At 37.1% G+C, this 19857-nt stretch overlaps 1 protein-coding gene across 3 annotated transcripts in view; it reads right to left on the bottom strand.

Moving 5' to 3' along the window:
• The window catches only part of LOC136828058 (bromodomain-containing protein 4B-like), a 244872-nt gene that overhangs the window by 186617 nt on the left and 38398 nt on the right, over positions 1-19857 (bottom strand). Inside the window, exon 1 of one of the 3 annotated variants that reach the window (XM_067085759.1) lies at positions 12902-12924. The exons of the other annotated variants lie outside the window; for them this stretch is intronic. The gene's annotated coding sequence lies outside the window, so the exon portion shown is untranslated. Of the gene's footprint in view, positions 1-12901; positions 12925-19857 lie in introns of those variants that run through there. 3 annotated transcript variants of the gene reach the window in all.

Here is a 19857-nt window from a genome sequence, read left to right as displayed (position 1 = left end):
CGCTTCTTGCACTCGGAGGTGTCGAGTTTCAGTTTATTCTTCAATGAGGGCTCTTGTCTCGCCTCTTGTCAAGCCAAGTTTATCTCTTAATAACTTTCAAGTTTTTGGGTAAAGTTTGGCTGGGACCACGGATTGAATTACCCTTGATTTCTGTAAAGCGACTTCATAACACTTCCCACATTCACTCCGCGATGCCAGATTTCGTAATTTAGTCAATCAATCACTAATCACTTCTCATCTGATCAGGAGAAATCGCAAATTCTCGAATTGGTCTGTTCACTGACTGATTCTTTGCGAATACTTCCACTGCCTTTTATATTTTTTTTTCTTTTTTATTATTCCCACAACTGCTTATAATTAGATCTTCCCAGCTTTACTTATGTAACGACCATTAAAATACTTTGGGAAATACACAGGAAGTAGAGAATTCCAGATTAAAAAACGAAAGTTACAAGGAGCCTACAGGTCGACTGTCATAGTTCGAGGCTTCCTAACAACAGTCTGTCTATGGGTCAAGGAAACCTTAGAATTTTTATTTTAAGCTAAACGCCAACGGAAAGACAAACTTAATGCCCTTTTCTAGCCCAGGCTGGATGAAGACAAATAAAAGATATATCTCCCCGGAACAGAACAATATTTTTGGGAAGAAATTTCTTTATCAAGAACTGTTAACTGACTCTGCGTTATTTAGAAAAAAAAACAACAAACAAACAAGATCTTTTCAAATAAAGGATATCGATTTTTTAAAATTCAGTAGAAAGCACAACATGGGAAAAAACCTGTTTATCTGGACAAAGTCACGCATGTATGTATTTATGGGGAAATTCAGACAGTTCACATATATTTCCAGTGGAATGAATAACATTTGTAACCTGTAGCTAGAAACCGAGATTTAATGAAAGGATAAATACGCTATAAATGACAACAGGATTTCCAAAAGAAAATAATTTCATTCAGTAATTGAGCTACTAATGACGCCTCAGGTTCTTCAGAAACACTCATATATATACATATATATGTATATATATACATATGTATACATATGTATGTATACATATATGTGTGTGTATGTGCGCGCGGTTAGGTTGCAACACAACATACACACAGACTTCCAACGCACTTGCCAACATACATAAAGAATATCAATATAAACATACATAAGCATTCTCTTATTAAAATTAAACTCTGGGCACCAAGAACACTTGCGAAAACCCAGTGAGCTGCACAATGCTATCATATCTCTCGCCAAATTAACGGATAAACGGGATGCCAAGCTTTACAACGCTCTCTCTCTCTCTCTCTCTCTCTCTCTCTCTCTCTCTCTCTCTCTCTCTCTCTCTCTCTCTCTTGCGAAAGAATAGCCTGTGGAATGCATGCAACAATATCCCGTCGTGGTTGCACACACAAACACTGAAAATACTAATAAGCAGAAGCGACAAACTTGCACACACGCTCACAAACACAGGCACAGACTCACATACACAAGCAAACAAATGACACACAAACACACATACATGCAAATAAATATACTTACCAATACAAAAATATGAAACACAAAATTACAGGCACACGGAAAGCTCGAAGGCAAATAAACATTGCACTCAAAACACAAATAATGTTAAAATATACTGTCACAAAATTTATGTGCTTCCATGCGTTTATTTCTATTGTGTGTAACACCGAGGAACGAGCTCACGCTTAAGTTGCCGTCGCTCAGCCCGGGACCAGCTTCTTTCAAGAAGGACCTTTGTATGAGTGTGCAGAATAAAGGCACCCGTCCCTAGGGGCGGGATTTCTCATTGGAACCTTCTCTTATGTATTACAGTTATTTTAGACTGCTTGGATACATGCATACACACGTACATACATATACGCAGATATATATATATATATATATATATATATATATATATATATATATATATATATATATATATATATATAATACAGAATAAATATTTGGAATTATCAATAATCTTCTTGCCTGTAAGCACATCATTCAAATATTCAAATATATAAATTAAACTTTTGTAATATAATATTTACTAAAATCCTTATACATTATCATCTACATACGGAACGCGGTAATTAGATCCATACCTACTGATCAGTCAACTTCCATATCACAGAATGCTCACATGTGGAAAAGAAAATCTCGGATAATATCTATGAAATACGAGAGAATTATTTACAAACAGACGTAAACAAAATGTACGCAAATAAGCTCCAGTCGAGAACTACGAGTGTGAGTCGAAATATAAAATCAATCTCTAAAAAGTTAAGTATGCCTTAGTTTAACCAGACCACTGAGCTGATTAACAGCTCTCCTAGGGCTGGCCCGAAGGATTAGATTTATTTTACGTGGCTAAGAACCAACTGGTTACCTAGCAACGGGCCCTACAGCTTATTGTGGAATCCGAACCACATTATGACGAGAAATGAATTTCTATCGCCAGAAATAAATTCTCTAATTCTTCATTGGCTGGTCGGAGTCTCGAACGCTGGGTCAACAGCCTGCTAGCCGAGAGCTCTACCCACCCCTCTAATAAAGAACCAAAATCAATTTCTAAACTGTATGAAGAATAAGCCGAATGGATTTGCTGCCTATTGGAAACTGTGACAAACTAGCTGATAAACTCGACTCATTTGCAGACGAAAGAAGAAAGGGCTCCCAATTCCCATTGAACATAACTTCGTGCGTCTCCCGAACTAAGAGTCTTCGGGAAATTAATTAAATATCTGGAAAGAATGGGGGTTATCACCTCTGCTAACGACCTCTCCCGACAAAATACTTCCAACAGCATCGTTTGTTCTGGAATGTCGAGAATTCGCAAGCGAAATGGAGCGCCGGAGGTGTCTGGCATCACCTTCAGCTGCGCATGAGCAGTCCGAATCCACCAGGACTGGTAACGGGTACAAAAAGTAGAAAATGCTTTGTGGATATATATATATATATATATTTTTTTATATATATATATATTCTTTTCCTATGTTTTTTCTTTTTCCTTGTTTTTTGGCAGACGATGCCTTTCGATAGCCCTATCTATCGCAAGCCCAAAATGGATAAAATAAACAAACAAATAAATAAATAGACAAATAAATCAATAAAAGGGAAGACGACCATAAAACAAAGATATGGCCTTGCCCTAAATGAAGAAACAATCCTTCCTCTCGAAACACGAAACATGAAAGAGTACCTGTCCTCAGTAACGTCTCATCAAACTTTATAAGACCCCTCAAACAAATATGGCACAGAAAAACAAAGGACAACTCTCGAAACCTCTTGAAAACTTACGAAAAGCTCTGTTATTATGAAAAGTGAAAAATAAACAGCCTGACAAAGGCATCTTCAATTCATGACCGCGCTCGCACTTAACATTCCAAGACATTTCAATGGACGGCTATGACTGCAAATCACCCACTTTAATCCTCGCTGATTTATAGTTTTAGATCCACACAAGGCCTTTAAGTTTCTGTAACACTCGACGTTCAACTGAGATTCTTTCCCGGCTGACCTTTGTATAGGCCTCAATTTTTCTTTCTTCAAAGGACGCCTGCGTAGGTGATACTGAGTCTTATTATTATTAATAATATTATTATTATTAGTCTTGATTTATTAACATTTATACAGAGAAAGCTCAAAGGGCTTCTAACGTATTAATAAAATTTCAGCACAATAATATATATATATATATATATATATATATATATATATATATATATATATATATATATATATATATATATATATTTTATACTGTATATATATATATATATATATTTATAATTTTATACACAGAAACAAACACACACACACACAAATTTACTATATATATATATATATATATATATATATATATATATATATATATATATATATATATATATATATATATATCTAAAGATTTTAGGATGAGGTTGCAAGCCCAATCCCTATTATGCCTTAATGCGATCTTCCATAATCGACTAAGGAAAAAGTACGCAGTTCATTACTAGGTTAACAAAAACAATGAAATTAAACAGAACTCCACCAAATATTATTTCCTCACCTGGTAACTAATGTTGGTAAGAGCAGCTTCTAATCACTAGACAACGAGGACCCATAGAATTTGGTAAGTCAATACATAGATACACGAACGAAGGAAAAATTCGACAAAATTCAGAGGACTAGAATGGAACTGAATATATAGAATTTCCCCCAAAGGCCAAGCTCTGGGACCTATGAGGTCATTAAGCGCTGAAAGAAAAATTGCGAGTAGAACGGTTCTAAAAGTGTAGAAGGGGGAAAACCTCGCAGTTGCATTAAGAAACAATTGTTAGGAGAGGTTGGAAAGTAAGATGGAAGAAAGAGAATATGAATGGAGGAACAGTAAAAGGAATGAAAGGGGTTGCAGCTAGGGGCCGAAGGGACGCTGCAAAAAACCTTCAGTAATGCCTACAGTGCACCGCGTAAGGTGCACTGACGGCGCTACCCCAGCCCCCCCACCCCCTTCGGGAAGGAGTCAGAGCGCCAGAACTCCCTATCCCGGAAGGGAACACGAAAGTTTCCTCATTTACTTTCCTATTATTCAATCTATTGGGGCTAAATTTACTGGAAATTTGCATAACTGATCAAAACTTTTGTTTAATTTTGGGTTTTTCACGTGTCGTTGTTTCCTGAAGATATGGTAATTCTATAGGAAAAAATGTCTGTCAATTTTCCTATGATGTCTAAACTAATTACGTGTGTATGTATGTATGTATGTATATATATATATATATATATATATATATATATATATATATATATATATATACATATATATATATATATACATATACATGTATATATATATATATATATATATATATATATATATTATATATATATTTATTTATTTATTTATACACACATATATATATGTTACATATATACACACACACACACACATATTTATATATACACACACATACACACATATATATTACATATATATATATATATATATATATATATATATATATATATATATATATATATATATATATATATATATAATATTGGGCATGCAAGAACATCGAGGATTTTACCTAAAAGAAAAAAAAGGCAAACCCACGCAGCATCTTTTAATGTCCAAGAGTGGCGCTTTTAAAACCCTGTATCCGTGTAAGTACGTACTGTATATGAGTTTGTGTATACGACCACGTTTTGATGCCACGAGTTCGCAAAATATTAGGGCGGCATCTTCCTTTGGACTTCTTATAAGACTTATTTTTCGCCTTCTGCATCTCGTCGAAAAATGTGTCCCGGAGATCCTTTTGCTCGGCGTCGGTGGCCAGATAAGTTCTCATATAATCCGATTAGTGTGACACTTTCCACACACTGGTTGACGCTTCCCTTTGAAGGCAGGTGTAATTACGACACGATGAATAGATGAGGGGGGGAAAAGAATGGCATGGAACATAGAATTTAGGCCAGAGGCCCAGCGCTGGAACCTATGAGGTCATTTAGCGCTGAAAGGGAAACTGGCAGTGGAGAGGTTTGAAAGGTGAAACAAGAAGAAAACCTCGCAGTTGCACTATGAAACACTTGTTAGGAAAGGGTGGATAGCAAGATGGAAGGAAGAGAAACTGGATGGAGGTACAGTAAAATTACTGAAAGGCCTTGCTGCAAAGAACCAAGAGTAATGCCTAAAACGCACCGCGTGCGGTGCACTGACGGCACTACCCCCAACGGGAAAGGGAAAAAGAACATCATCGTCGTGGCCCGATTTTCGGAGAAATTCGCGCATCAATACTGCCGCGCAAAAGCGTTGCCACATTACCCATTTTTTCCTAGTCTAGACTGGGAATGAAAAATAAATAATAAACTCTAAAAGAAGCTGTCGATGTAACGGTGACTCGTATGTGTAGCAAGGGAACGCAAGGACGCAGACACACACGCGCATACACAGCAACACATCATGTCAAAAACGAATGATTCACGAATCAGGTAGCTTCTCTTGAGAAAACCGTCTAAGGTTATTTCTACATGAACAAACACTAGACCTCTCGATCCCGAGCTATTGCATTTTAACGCTTAAGAACAAATCAGCTTCATACACGCTGTGGATAATTATTTTTACACCTACTTAAATTCTCTGTCATCAAAAAACAAGCTACCGCGACTATACGAGACACAACGCAGTCCCTTTTTGTAATCAAAACCTTTAAGGGAGAAATACTGTAAAAACAACATAAGTACGCAAACGAGGCACATTTCTCTTTACTTTCTTGAGGAAACTGGTCCACTTTACTGTATCAGGGATCAAAAGTAGGGCTTCAAGCATTGAACTTCAAGCAAAGTGCATGCCGATATTATCCTCTAACAAAGCAATGACAGTAAAGAAGTTTACCATCGCCGCCTCTCAATTGTGCTTTGTTTGACTAATTGGAATAAGTATGAAACAGCTTTGTGGCTGTTGGGCAATGTAAGGTGTCACATTTTCTTGCATTGCTTAGGTTGGTTGCAATATCAACATTATACACTCGGTAAGTTCATGGCTTTTTGGTTTTATTTTTATGTATCCATTATGAACAAACTATCGATATGAAATGCCCAAATAGTGTACAGGCAGGTTTTTAACTGTTGAGTTTATGCCTAGTTAGCACCCTACTAAACACGTAACGCACCTTCGCCATCTTAAGAGGCCCAAGTTCAAACTCTCTCTCTCTCTCTCTCTCTCTCTCTCTCTCTCAAAGCAGATTATTAATCCCCCTTACCTGCGTCTCATCAGGAACACTGTCACATGCTTTTCACAGGTAGTCGGTATCTCTCAAGAAAATTGGTATTTACACTTGTTATATTTTTGTGCAAGTCATAAAGCATTCTTAAAATAAAATTGGAAGTTTTTTCGGTCTCGATTACAAGCTAAGTGTGGGAATGAGTTTGTGCGCATGCGCTAGAGAGTAATTAACCATGGAAGTTAACTGCGAATAGTGAATGCGAATAAATATAGAAAAGGCTGGATACTGTATGTTAAGCAAAAATAAAAAGGGCGAGACAGGTGGAAATATGTAGGAGTGGTAAAAGTGACACACACGGGAAAGGAAAGAGAGATCAGTGTTTTGAGATGGTCCGGTCATGTGGAAAGACCGGACGAAGGCAGATTGGTGGGAAGTGTATAAATCAGAAATATAAGTATGGATGAAGGAGAAAGACATAAAGGTAGCTGATTATTTAGGAGTGGCCTTAATATCCAGAAAGAGCAAAAGGACGTACAAAACAAAAGTGAATGGCACGGTGTGTAGGTGAGTTCGACATGCTGCTGATAAGCCTTATGTGTAAGTACAAGAAGAAGCTAATGTTTTAGAAGTTCCCGGCTTAGGGAGGAAGTGTTCACCCACGACTCAGCAGTTTAAAGCATGAATAAAGCAGTGACCAATACCTTATTTTATTTTTCTGGAGACAACCCATGCCTGGAATAATGGTTTAGTGACTGTGTGTGTATACACACACACACACACACACACACACACACACACACACACACACACACATACATATATATATATATATATATATATATATTGTATATATATATATATATATATATATATATATATATATGAGTGTAAGATTCACAACGAAATGCATGTTACAGAACATAGTGATCAAGTCCACAGCAGTTGGACGAAAGCTATAAGCTTTGTACATTTATATTTTTAACATTGTTTTGTAACATCCATTTAATTGTGGATCTTACGTCACATTTCTGAGAAGTATGACATACTACTTTTATATATTTCATATATATATATATATATATATATATATATATATATATATATATAAATATGGACAATTTTGTAATCGAACTCACTTTGCCATGGGAATAAATCCCACCCAAAGATCTCTACTGCACATGCGATAAGCGCATCAACCCAGGCCTATTTCTAACCTGTGCTTATGTGGAATGATACAAGCCACAGAGAGATAGTTCAAATACTGGTCAGAGTCGATGCACTATTCATATATAACCCCACTCTGAAAACATATATATATATATATATATATATATATATATATATATATATATATATATATATATATATATATATATATATATTATATATATATATTATATATATATATATATATATATATATACATATATATATATATATATATATATATATATATATACACACATATATATACATATGACCACTTACTTTTCGTCCCATCGGCATGAAACAGAATCAGCTTAAAAATTTCCTGTCTAAATATTTTTAACCGCAGCGACACACGCGATATCCCCCCTCCTTCCCTCCCCCTCCCACCCCTCCCCTTGCTTGGGGTCCATTGTTCATCTCCCCTTTTGAGCTTGACTCAAAGCCTGATAAGTTTCATTCTCGCCCCATGAATAAACAATATCTACTTTTATTTGTTATGCTGCTCGCCGTTTATTTCCTGGTCTCTTCTCTCATGCTTATTGTTATGCATAGGCTTTATTCTACTCAATGGAATCCTGCTCTGCAAGTTAATGGGCCTTTTATGCTTGTTCTAAATTACTGTGTGCTCATTGTGAATAATATTAATGAGCACTTTTCACTACTTTAGCTTACCAACATTTGTGTATTTTTTAAAAGCATTTCATCCGTACTTTTCATTTTTATTCGGCAAAATTCCTCTTTGAAGTTAACGAGTTTTTTCTTTTTGTATTCCCTGTTTATGGTTATTTGTCATCATTTCAACAGCCACTTTACACGTCACTTCACGTCCATGATTAATAGTCCATCATGTATTCACGAAATCTCCTTTTTATCACAAATCAAACATTGGCATAAATGCAGCTGTAAAAATTCATGAAACCACACCTCTTCCAAGACCCCCGAAGAAACCAAGAAAGAACGGAATAAAAAAAAAAAAAGACGATGCTTCAAAACAAAGAAAGCGACATTTTTGCGACAAAGGAAGAGAGACAAAAAGAGAGAGAGAAGGCCACAGAGTTCCAAATGTACCCCCAGGCAACAACGACACGTCCTCCAGGATATCACGTCACTCGCATTTGATCTGTGGAGTCTATAGACTATAGCCTTTGTCGGACGGCTGTTTTCCCCTCTGCCGCTAATTTTAGCACTCGCTCCCTGCTAACTTTCCCCTTCCTATACAAGGCCTCAAGTGCTTACTCCCGGTTTTTTCCTGGTCAAGGAACGGAACGGAAGACAAGATTTAGGCCAAAGGCCAAGCCCTGGGACCTACGAGGTCATTCAGCGCTGAAAGCGAAATTAAGAGTCAAAAGGTTTGAAAGGTGTAACAGGAGGAAAACCTCGCAGTTGCACTATGCAACAATCGTTGGGAGAGGGTCGAAGTAAGATGGAAGAAAGAAAATATAAACGGAGGTACAGTAAAAGGAATGAAAGGGGTTGTAGCTAGAGGCCGAAGGGACGCTGCAAAGAACCTTAAGTAATGCCTACAGTGCATCGCATGAGTTGTCCTGGTTAAGATTGTGGGGTTAAGCTGGCCACAGGCATTTTCATTTTGAAAAGTAGCAGAATGGCGTAATTGTTATATATTATTATAAAGCGTATAGAAATATTCACACTTGTCTTTGTGTGTGAATCTCTCAACCTAACAGCATAGGAACTAATACGAACAGCGTACATTTACGACAATATTCACGACCTGTTTTATTCCTACCCAAGGTCCCATCAGTTGCATTCAAATAACTAATATGCGCACAGTTTTAAGAACTTTCGCAATGTCCTTACGTTATAATTAGCGTCCTTCAGGGTACACCAGCGAAACCAATCTAAAAAGAGGATAATTTTATTTTTAGTTTTCAGTAAAAGGAAACTGTTGTGCCGGCTTTGTCTGTCCGTCCGCCCTCAGATCTTAAAAACTGCTGAGGCTCGAGGGCTGCAAATTGGTATGTTGATTATCCACCCTCCAATCATTAAACATACACATTGCAGCCCTCTATCCTCAGTAGTTTTTATTTTATTTAAGGTTAAAGTTAGCTATGATCGTACTTCCTGGCAACGACATAGGAGAGGCCACCACCGGGATGTGGCTGAAAGATTCATAGACCGCGGCTCATACAGCATTATATCGAGACCACAGAAAGATAGGTCTATTTTCGGTGGCCTTGACTATACGCTGTACAGAAAACTACGCATTTCTTACTTGTTAAACATTCAAAATGCTTCTAAAAGTACTGATGTGCTGTCACTGAACATTCCAACGCAGATCAGTTTTGAACATCACAGATGATCTAGCTAAAAATAAAAATAAAAATAAAAGTTTAAAGATCTACGTAACGTAAAGTAACAAAATCTTAAAATCAAAACATAAAGCAACAGGAGAATCTTGAGGCAACCAGAAATGCAGCACACACACAAAAAAAGCCTGTCTCACCTCTCAAGGTTAAGAAGGCTTAGACAGGGGCAGCGCACAACAAACCTCCTACTACAGGAAAATTCTGCCAGCTGCTCAGAGGACACAAAACAAGTCTGGAAGGTCGGCTGGAATAAGCAAGTAGTCACCGGGATACCTTATTTGGGAACCTTTATTCGTCTGAACACTGCATTAGATGCCCACTCGAAAGTTCAAATGTTTTAGATTTCTCTCTCTCTCTCTCTCTCTCTCTCTCTCTCTCTCTCTCTCTCTCTCTCTCTCTCTCAACCGGTATTTGGTGTACCTTGCAATTATATTACCTTTATTCGTCTGAACACTGCATTAAATGTCCACTCGAAAGTTCAAATGGTTCAAATTTCTCTCTCTCTCTCTCTCTCTCTCTCTCTCTCTCTCTCTCTCTCTCTCTCTCTCCACCGGCATTTGGTGTACCTTGCAATTATATTACCTTTATTCGTCTGAACACTGCATTAAATGTTCACTCGAAAGTTCAAATGATTTAAATTTCTCTCTCTCTCTCTCTCTCTCTCTCTCTCTCTCTCTCTCTCTCTCTCTCTCTCTCTCTCTCTCTCTCTCTCTTTGGTGTTCTCAATTATATTACTTTATTCGCTGAAACTTTAAATGTCCCCCCCTGGTTGAAATTATTCAAATTCTCTCTTTCTCTCTCTCTCTCTCTCTCTCTCAACGGTATTTGGTGTACCTCGCAATTATACTGTATTACAACTGTAAGTTGCAAATTCTCTCCTCTCTCTCCTAAACGGCAGTAACAATACAAAACCTAATGGCAGTATGAAAACAAATGGTGATTTTTCTGATCGACTAACACAGGAACACAGTGGCGTCACAGCAATAAAGGTAATTGTGGAAGGCGTGAAGTTAAAGCAATGCTTACTTGCGTAATCAAGGAAAAACGTCCACGTGATCTTTCTGATTGATTGTTGCGTAACATAAACATGGTCATTATGAAAGGTGTTTACTTTACTTCCTGCATCAAGTAATTCATCCCCTGGCGTATCCCATTTTTGTTTCTTTTAGTTTTTGAGTTTTCCAGCAAAAAGCGTCTCAATTTTTGATACTCCATATAACATGAAAATTTAAGCCGTCTGCGTTCTCACATTTTCCAACCAAATTTCCTCAAAAAATGAACTAATTAGAGGGTCTGAATAATGTCAAAATCTTTGAAGCCTGTTTTCCCATAATGCGGAACGAATTATTATGTTAATTCAATGTATACGATTTAGGCCAAAGGCCAAGCGCTGGGACCTATAAGGTCATTCAGCGTTGAAAAGGAAACTGACAGTAAAAAGGTTTGACAGGTGTAACATGAGGCAAACCTCCCAGTTGCACTGTGAAACAATTGTTAGGAGAGGGTGGAAAGTAACATGGAAGAAAGAGAATATGAACGGAGGTACAGCAATAGGAATGAAAGGGGTTGTAGCTAGGGGTCCGAAGGGATGCTGCAAAGAACCTTAAGTAACGCTTACAGTGCACCGCGTGAGGTGCACTGACGGCACTACTCCCCTGCGGGCGAATTCTTCTGTTGGATTTCCAGCTTCATTTAGTGACTCATAGAACTTGTTTTTATTTTTTCTTGCTCTACTCACACTCTCTTAATCGGACTTGGGACCGTCACGAAATTATTATGACATGCAGCGCACTGCGCAGCTCCACTAAAGGCAAATGACACGGAAAATGATTCGATATTATGGCCAGCGGGAAACTTAATACTCCTACGGAAATGTTTGACGGGTAGACTTTGCATATGTTTAGAAGTCAAAGCGGAGGTCGTTAATGGCAGTAAATAAAAAGCGGATTCAATCTGAGGCCATTAAAGGCGGAGAAATAGCACGTCGTCAGCATCCAAAAATTAAAACTTAGTTCTGAAAAAGAATTGCGTAAAAGATATTACTGGTTAATAGAAGACAGATATATATATATATATATATATATATATATATATATATATATATATATAATATATATATGTGTGTATATAATATATATGTGTGTGTGTAGAGAGAGAGAGTGTGTGTGTGTGTGTGTGTGTTATCTAAGTCTTGTCTCGTAGAGAGAGAGAGAGAGAGAGAGAGAGAGAGAGATTAAAATCAATTATCTAAGAATCTAGTCTCGGCTAACGAGAGAGAGAGAGAGAGAGAGAGAGAGAAGGCGGTGTGTTTGTGTGTAGGTACGTCCACACTACAGTAAAACGTCATAGACACAAGTCGGCAACATGCCTCATATACTGTATATCATAAACAAACTGAAAACAAATCAACGACTTGTATCCAACCTGTCTGTGACGTGTGTGTGAGATGAGTTGTCGACATGTGTCATGTGACGTGTGTGTGAGATGAGTTGTCGACATGTGTTTATAAGTGAGGATGAACACTTACATTCGTTATATCAGTGTGGATGAACACTTATATTCGTTACGGAATAAGATATGCTTTGTTAAACAAGTGATATACCTGGAAAGGTTTTCGCAAATAATAACAATGAGAATAAAAGACAAATAATTAAACTTACCTTCAAGGGTCCAGTGTTTATTCCAACTCTGTTTAATGCCTTACTCACCTGAAAAGAAATAAATCAACAATTAACGAGAGTAATTAACCGCAAGAGCTCATAAATTCAACAGAAAATATAGGCATACAGTTCACGCGTGAAAAAACTAATTGATTTATTCGTCTGTGTTTCCTAAAGTTAAGTATATCTTAGTTTTAACCAGACCACTGAGCTGATTAACAGCTCTCCTAGGGCTGGCCCGAAGGATTAGATTTATTTTACGTGGCTAAGAACCAATTGGTTACCTAGCAACGGGACCTACAGTTTAATGTGGAATCCGAACCATATCAAAGCGAGAAATGAATTTCTATCACCAGAAATAAATTCCACTTATTCTTCACTGGCCGGTCGGAGATTCGAACTCGCGGCCAGCAGAGTTCTAGCTGGGAACGGAACCCATTCGCCCAGCGAAGAATCTGTTTCCTAAGACTCATATACATTTTCACAGAGACTTGGATTTGTTATTATTTAATTTACGCTGTCAATCCCATCACTGGGGCACTTCCGGCCATTCAGTGCCTAAGACAGTGAAATGAGTGAGTTGGAGAGGTTGGACAGCAAAATAAAGAGATCCAGAAAATACATGAGCTGAAGCATTACGTTCCCAGGTACAGCTGCGGAAAAAAAAAGCGAATACACTTGAACCAAGAAATAATAGTTAGTGAGGTTGGACTGCATAACTGAAGAAGGAAGAGGGAAAGGAGGTAAAGTAAAAAAGCTAAAAGTGGATGTAACGAGAAAAAGGGAATGGAAGCTGCAAACTCCCTTTTGTAATGCCTACAGTGCGCCGCGTAAGATGCACCGATGGCACTAACCTTGAACGAGGCACTGGGACTATGAATTAGAAAATCTTGTCGAGAGAGAGAGAGAGAGAGAGAGAGAGAGAGAGATTAAAATCAATTATCTAAGCCAATCTTGTCTCGGCTAACGAGAGAGAGAGAGAGAGAGAGAGAGAGAGAGAGAGAGATTAAAATCAATTATCTAAGCCAATCTTGTCTGGCTAACGAGATGCAAATATGCAAAATATCAGATCTTCCCCAGATTTTTTGAGTACGTTTTGCAACGTTTCCAAATCTTCAGGCGGAGTAACGTCCCGCCCAAATTAAACATATAGATAGAAAGGATATAGAATTTGGGCCAAACGCCAATCGCTGAGACCTATGAGGTCCTTCAACGCTGAAACGGAAATTGAGTGCAAAAAAAGTTTGAAATGTATAACAGGAGGAAAACCTCGCAGTTACGCTATGAAACAATTGTTAGGAGAGGGTGGAAAGTAAGACAGATGAAAGAGAATATGAATGGAGGTGCAGTAAGAGGAATAAAATGGGTTGCAGCTAGGGGCCGACGGGTACATTAACCATGCAGTAACAGCATCTAATAAATTTTTCTTCTCGATAAGCGATCGACTATACTGTACTTCAATCATCATCATCTTCAGATTTTACTCATCTTTCAAGGTTTTGGTCCTACGTCAGTGATATTCCGATTTTTGTTGATTTCGTTTTACAGATTCATTTTTTTCCATTCTTTCATCTTACAGTAGTGCTTAATCGACTTTATTTCAGTGAATTTCATGTACTTTTGTATCTCTACAGTTTATTTAATAATTACACATTCATTAAAGTTTTACGTAATAAATTATATATAACCTTTAGCAACTATACAGATTTTATAATGACATTATTCTGTTGATTTATCTATTTTTAATTTATTCTGTACATTTATTTTTCATTTATTACCTGTGTTTTAAATGTCCTTCGTTTTTTTATAAATATCTGATACATATTGCGAATCAACTGGAGAGAGAGAGAGAGAGAGAGAGAGAGAGAGTTCAATTTTACCCACAGCGAGTTACGACCTATTGGTCCTTGTCACCGACAGCTGAGTCGGGAAAACACTGGAAAACTCTTGATAATGAAAAATTCGGTAAAAAACCTCCCCGACACTTTTCTGCTAAAATGGAAACTCTAGACTCAGAAGAGGAAGGAAACAAAAATGGACATGCTGTTTGTTTTTGCAACTCTGAATGGACGGTATAATTAGCTTCGAATTCCGAAGAACGAATGGATTCTAATGCCTAACAGGTAATTAGCTTCTGAGGTAAGGGAAGAATAATAAAAAGGAAAAATAATAAGAAAACCTAATTACCATAGGGTATGGCGAAGATTAACAATCATCACAGCCAAATTTCAATATGCCTTATCAGATACCGACTGCCTAATTTTCTTTCAGAATTTTTTTTAGAATAGAATAGAACATAGAATTTAGGCTCAAAGGACAAGCGCTATAGGACCAATGAGGTCAGTCAGCGCTGAAAGGGAAATTGATGGTAAGAAGGTTTGAAAGATGTAACAGGAGGAAAACCTCGCAATTGCACTTTGAAACAATTGTTAGAGAGGGTGGAAAGTTAGATGGAAAGAAGAGAATATGAACAAAATTACAGTAAAAGAAACGATAGGGGTTGCAGCTAGCGGGCGAAGGGACGCTGCAAAGACCCTTAAGTAATGCCTACAGTGCACCATGCGAGGTGCACTAACGGCACTACCCTCCCACGGGGAGCATTTTTTTTCAGACCCATGGTCGAAACTCGATAGGAAGAGCAAACTAATGCCCTTATCTAGTCCAGGCCCGACCGTAAACAGTATATCGAAGAGGAAATGCCCAAGTAAGGACTGAGTTAGGCAGGTCCTTTGGTTAGGGAAATCGACAGTTGGTCGCGAATTCTAAAGCCTGCCAGTAAGTGAAAGGAAGTCACTGATTTCGTGACCAGAGGATTATTTAATTTCTGGAGTAAGTGCGAAAAGTTGTGGCTTGAAATGTGCTACAAGGATGCCCCCAAAACAAGACTGATATCGATTTCCTGATTGATTTTTTTCTTTTCTGCCGTTCCTAAGTTCACTTGTGCTCAATAACAGAATATATGGTTATCAAAGGGTCTTGCCTCTTGGGCATCCTTGAAAAAATAAAAAGAACAAAAAATGAAAAGGAACAAAAAATAAACAAGTAAAAAATGCGCCGAATAATACCGAGTTTTCTGTACATTGTATAATCAAGGCCACCGAAAATAGATCTATCTTTCTGTGGTCTCGGTATAATGCTGTATGAGCCGCGGCCCATGAAACTTTAACACGGGCCGATGATGGTCTATCCTATATCGCTGCCAGATTCACGATTATAGCTAACTTTAACCTTTAATAAAATAAAAACTACTGAGGCTAGAGGGCTGCAATTTGGTATGTTTGATTGGAGGGTGGATGATCAACATACCAATTTAGCCCCTAATATCAGTACTAAGATCTAAGGGCGGACAGGAAAAGTGCGGACGGACAGACAAAGCCGTCACAATAGTTTTCTTTTACAGAAAACTAAAAGGATAAAAAAGTAAGAAAATCTGGAAACTGAGAAGAGATTTTACACAATATCAATTTAAATGTCATTTTCCGTAAGAGAGAGAGAGAGAGAGAGAGAGAGAGAGAGAGAGAGAGAGAGAGAGAGAGAGAGTGGCTTTAGAAAAAGGACAGTAATTCCCGCTTCCTTTATCCACTAACAGTCTAACACCTCGTATAATAACAAACTCGTAGAAAAAATATAATGTTTGTTCCAAGTAACTAAAACCACATGCAGAATATATATACGCATTAGTATACGCGTTAACAAATATATACAGTACCTTCCAATCCCAAGTATGCTAGAACATTGTAGACATATCAAGACTTAACTTGAAAACTTTGGAACAGGCTTCAAACATTCATCTGCGTTGTGACCATTCTATTCAAAACAGAACAGAACACCAAGAGAGAGAGAGAGAGAGAGAGAGAGAGAGAGAGAGAGAGAGAGAGTAAAAAGGTTCTAAAGGTGTAAAAGGAGGACAAACTCGCAGTTGCACTATGAAACAATTGTTAGAAGAGGGTAGATAGCAAGATGGAAGAATGAGAATATGAACGGAGGTACAGTAAAAGGAATGAGAGAGAGAGAGAGAGAAAGAGAGAGAGAGAGAGAGAGAGAGAGAGAGTAAAAAGGTTCTAAAGGTGTAAAAGGAGGAAAACCTCGCAGTTGCACTATGAAATAATTGTTAGGAGAGGGTGGATAGCAAGATGGAAGAAAGAGAATATGAACGGAGGTAGTATAAGGAATGAAAGGAGTTGCAGCTAAGGGCTGAAGGGACGCTGCAAAAAACCTCAAGTAATGCCTACAGTGCACGTCTGAGGTGCATTGACGTCACAACCCCCCTACCCCTACGAGAGAGAGTCTGTAAATGGCAGAAGCGCCACAAACAGATACAGTATGAAACACGTATCGATAATTAAATAAACATGAGTCACGAGAGATGGGGTAGTTACTGATGCTGAGGAATAAACACAGACATGATGATGGAGATAAACACATCTAGGGAGAAGATGCGCAGGTGAAGGAGAGCCAACACTAAGACCTTGAAACCTACGGTTGGAAGAATATTCTAAAAAAAAAAAAATTACAATAATAAACTTTCCAACTTTAATTGAAGAGGACGAAAACAGCAATGTAATGTGGAGGCAAGAAAAAGTCTTCTTGCGGTCAACAGATGTTTCAGTATTGTGAGACAAAAGGAAATGGTAACTTAAATACGGACGAACACCCTATTTTGGCCAGTTTAAATAATAAACATTATAAAATTGCTTATGAAAGCTAAAAACAGCAGCTCCGGAAACCACAATAAAAATGATAACGTAAAAGGAAAAGCTGGCAGCCCTGTTCTGTAAGACTTGAACAGCAAGGACACTTCAATAATTACTTAATAGACAGATAGAAGATGATGATTCCTTCAGTAACAAATACACAAAATAATCTGCTACATACCTAAAACTGACGGTTCTGAAAGATGAATGCTTAAAGAAACATTTTTACCAAATACACATACAATTGAAGTAATCAAGAGACCTAAATTAGTATAATGAAATATGTAAATATATATTACCAAAGTATATTGCCGTTATTAAAGTGAAATATTAAACCTTGTGATATTTTTTGGTATTTCTGTCAGCGAGGTAAATATAAAAAAAAAAAACTAGATGACATGATTACGCGTTACAAATTTTACTGGGTACGGGACTAAAATATGCAAGTTATCTATCTAACTAATCAGTTTTTAGAAGACAGAAAATGAAATAAGGCAACGAATTATATCTAAAATAACCAACATCACCATGAAGGAATCGGTCACGTGTTTGAACTTTCCGTCCTTCGAAGGAGGAGGAAAAAAATAACGAAGCTGAGTACAAAATCTGCATATACACCGCCGAGTCAGTTTGTTCTCTGGTAATGTGATTTCCTTTCCTAGAGTAGAGAGAGAGAGAGAGAGAGAGAGAGAGAGAGAGAGAGAGAGAGAAGCTATCATTACAACTGTCATTCAATGACTCTTCATCTGACCAATTTCAGTTCATTATTCATATTTTATTAATTTTTTTTAATTTTCAATATAATATACACCTCCATTCACATCAATTCAGAATAGGCAAAAGATCTACTTATGATTATGTCTGAATTTTACTACTAAAATTATGACATGGATATAAAGGAATACGAGAGAGAGAGAGAGAGAGAGAGAGAGAGAGAGAGAGAGAGAGAGAGAGAGAGAGAGAAGCTGACAACCGGTGATCGACGTTCCCAAGAACAGATAAGATAATAATAGAATGCCAACTGCGCATGCGCCTGTTTACACTGGAGAAGAGGAAGTGGAACAGACATCGAGGTGTTTGGGTATGTCGGGCAGACTGTGGGCAACATGTTGGAAACTCAACAAGCATCAACTTATCACGATGTTCCAATAAAATGTTTGTAATTCGTAATGCGTATGCAGTAACAAGAAGCCGAAACAGACTGAAATTACACTGAAAAAAGAGAGGAAAATGAAATAGTATAGAAAACTGGAAAAAGAGGGTAATTTAAATACATTTGTAGAGAAGATAAAAGGCAGTTTCCGCAGAAGGCGTGCGTGATTGTACAAGGGAACACAAACTCAAGACTTTAAAAGACCGTAAGACTAAGAGAGAAGCTTATACAATTTAGGACAAGGCCAAGCACTGGGACACAGGAGGTCATTCAGCGCTGAAACGAAAATTGAGAGTAAATGGTTACATCGTTCTAACAGAAGGAAAACCTGGCAGTTCCACTATGAAACTTTATGAAGAAGGTGGAAAGTAAGATGGAAAAAAGACTATGAAAGGAGGTACAGTGAAAGGAATGAAAGGGGTTGCAGCTAGGGGCCGAAGGAACGCCGCAAAGGCCCTTAAGTAATGCCTTTGACGGCACTACCCCCCTACAGGAAAGTAAGACAAAGGCATGGCACAACCAATTGTTTAAGATAATGGGTTATAGCGTCACCTAAAGGCAGCTCAGTACAGAACCTTAACAGACACAGCGGTAACCAAATACCACCAACTCGAATCAGTTCAAAACATTTATAACTGAAAGGAATACATTTTGAGCGCACGGATGTAAACAAATTTAGGTTCATATTTGCTTATTCTTGCTTTTCTGTAGCGGTCAAAACTAAGCACTAAATTATCCATGTCAACTTCAAAGATTTCACACTAACACCAGAAAAGCTGATATATATATATATATATATATATATATATATATATATATATATATATATATTTATATATATATATATATATGTATATATAATTATATATATATGTATATATACATGTATATATACATATATGTATATATGTATATATATATATATATAAACATATCTATATATATATATATATATATATATATATATATATATATATATATATATATATATATATATATATATATATATATATATATATATATATATATACATATATATATATATGTATATATACATACATACACACACATATACTGTATATATGTATATATACAAATATATATATGTA

Source organism: Macrobrachium rosenbergii, chromosome 42 (genome assembly GCF_040412425.1).
Source record: "Macrobrachium rosenbergii isolate ZJJX-2024 chromosome 42, ASM4041242v1, whole genome shotgun sequence".
NCBI lineage: Eukaryota > Metazoa > Arthropoda > Malacostraca > Decapoda > Palaemonidae > Macrobrachium > Macrobrachium rosenbergii.
This window is presented reverse-complemented; position numbering and strand designations above follow the sequence as displayed.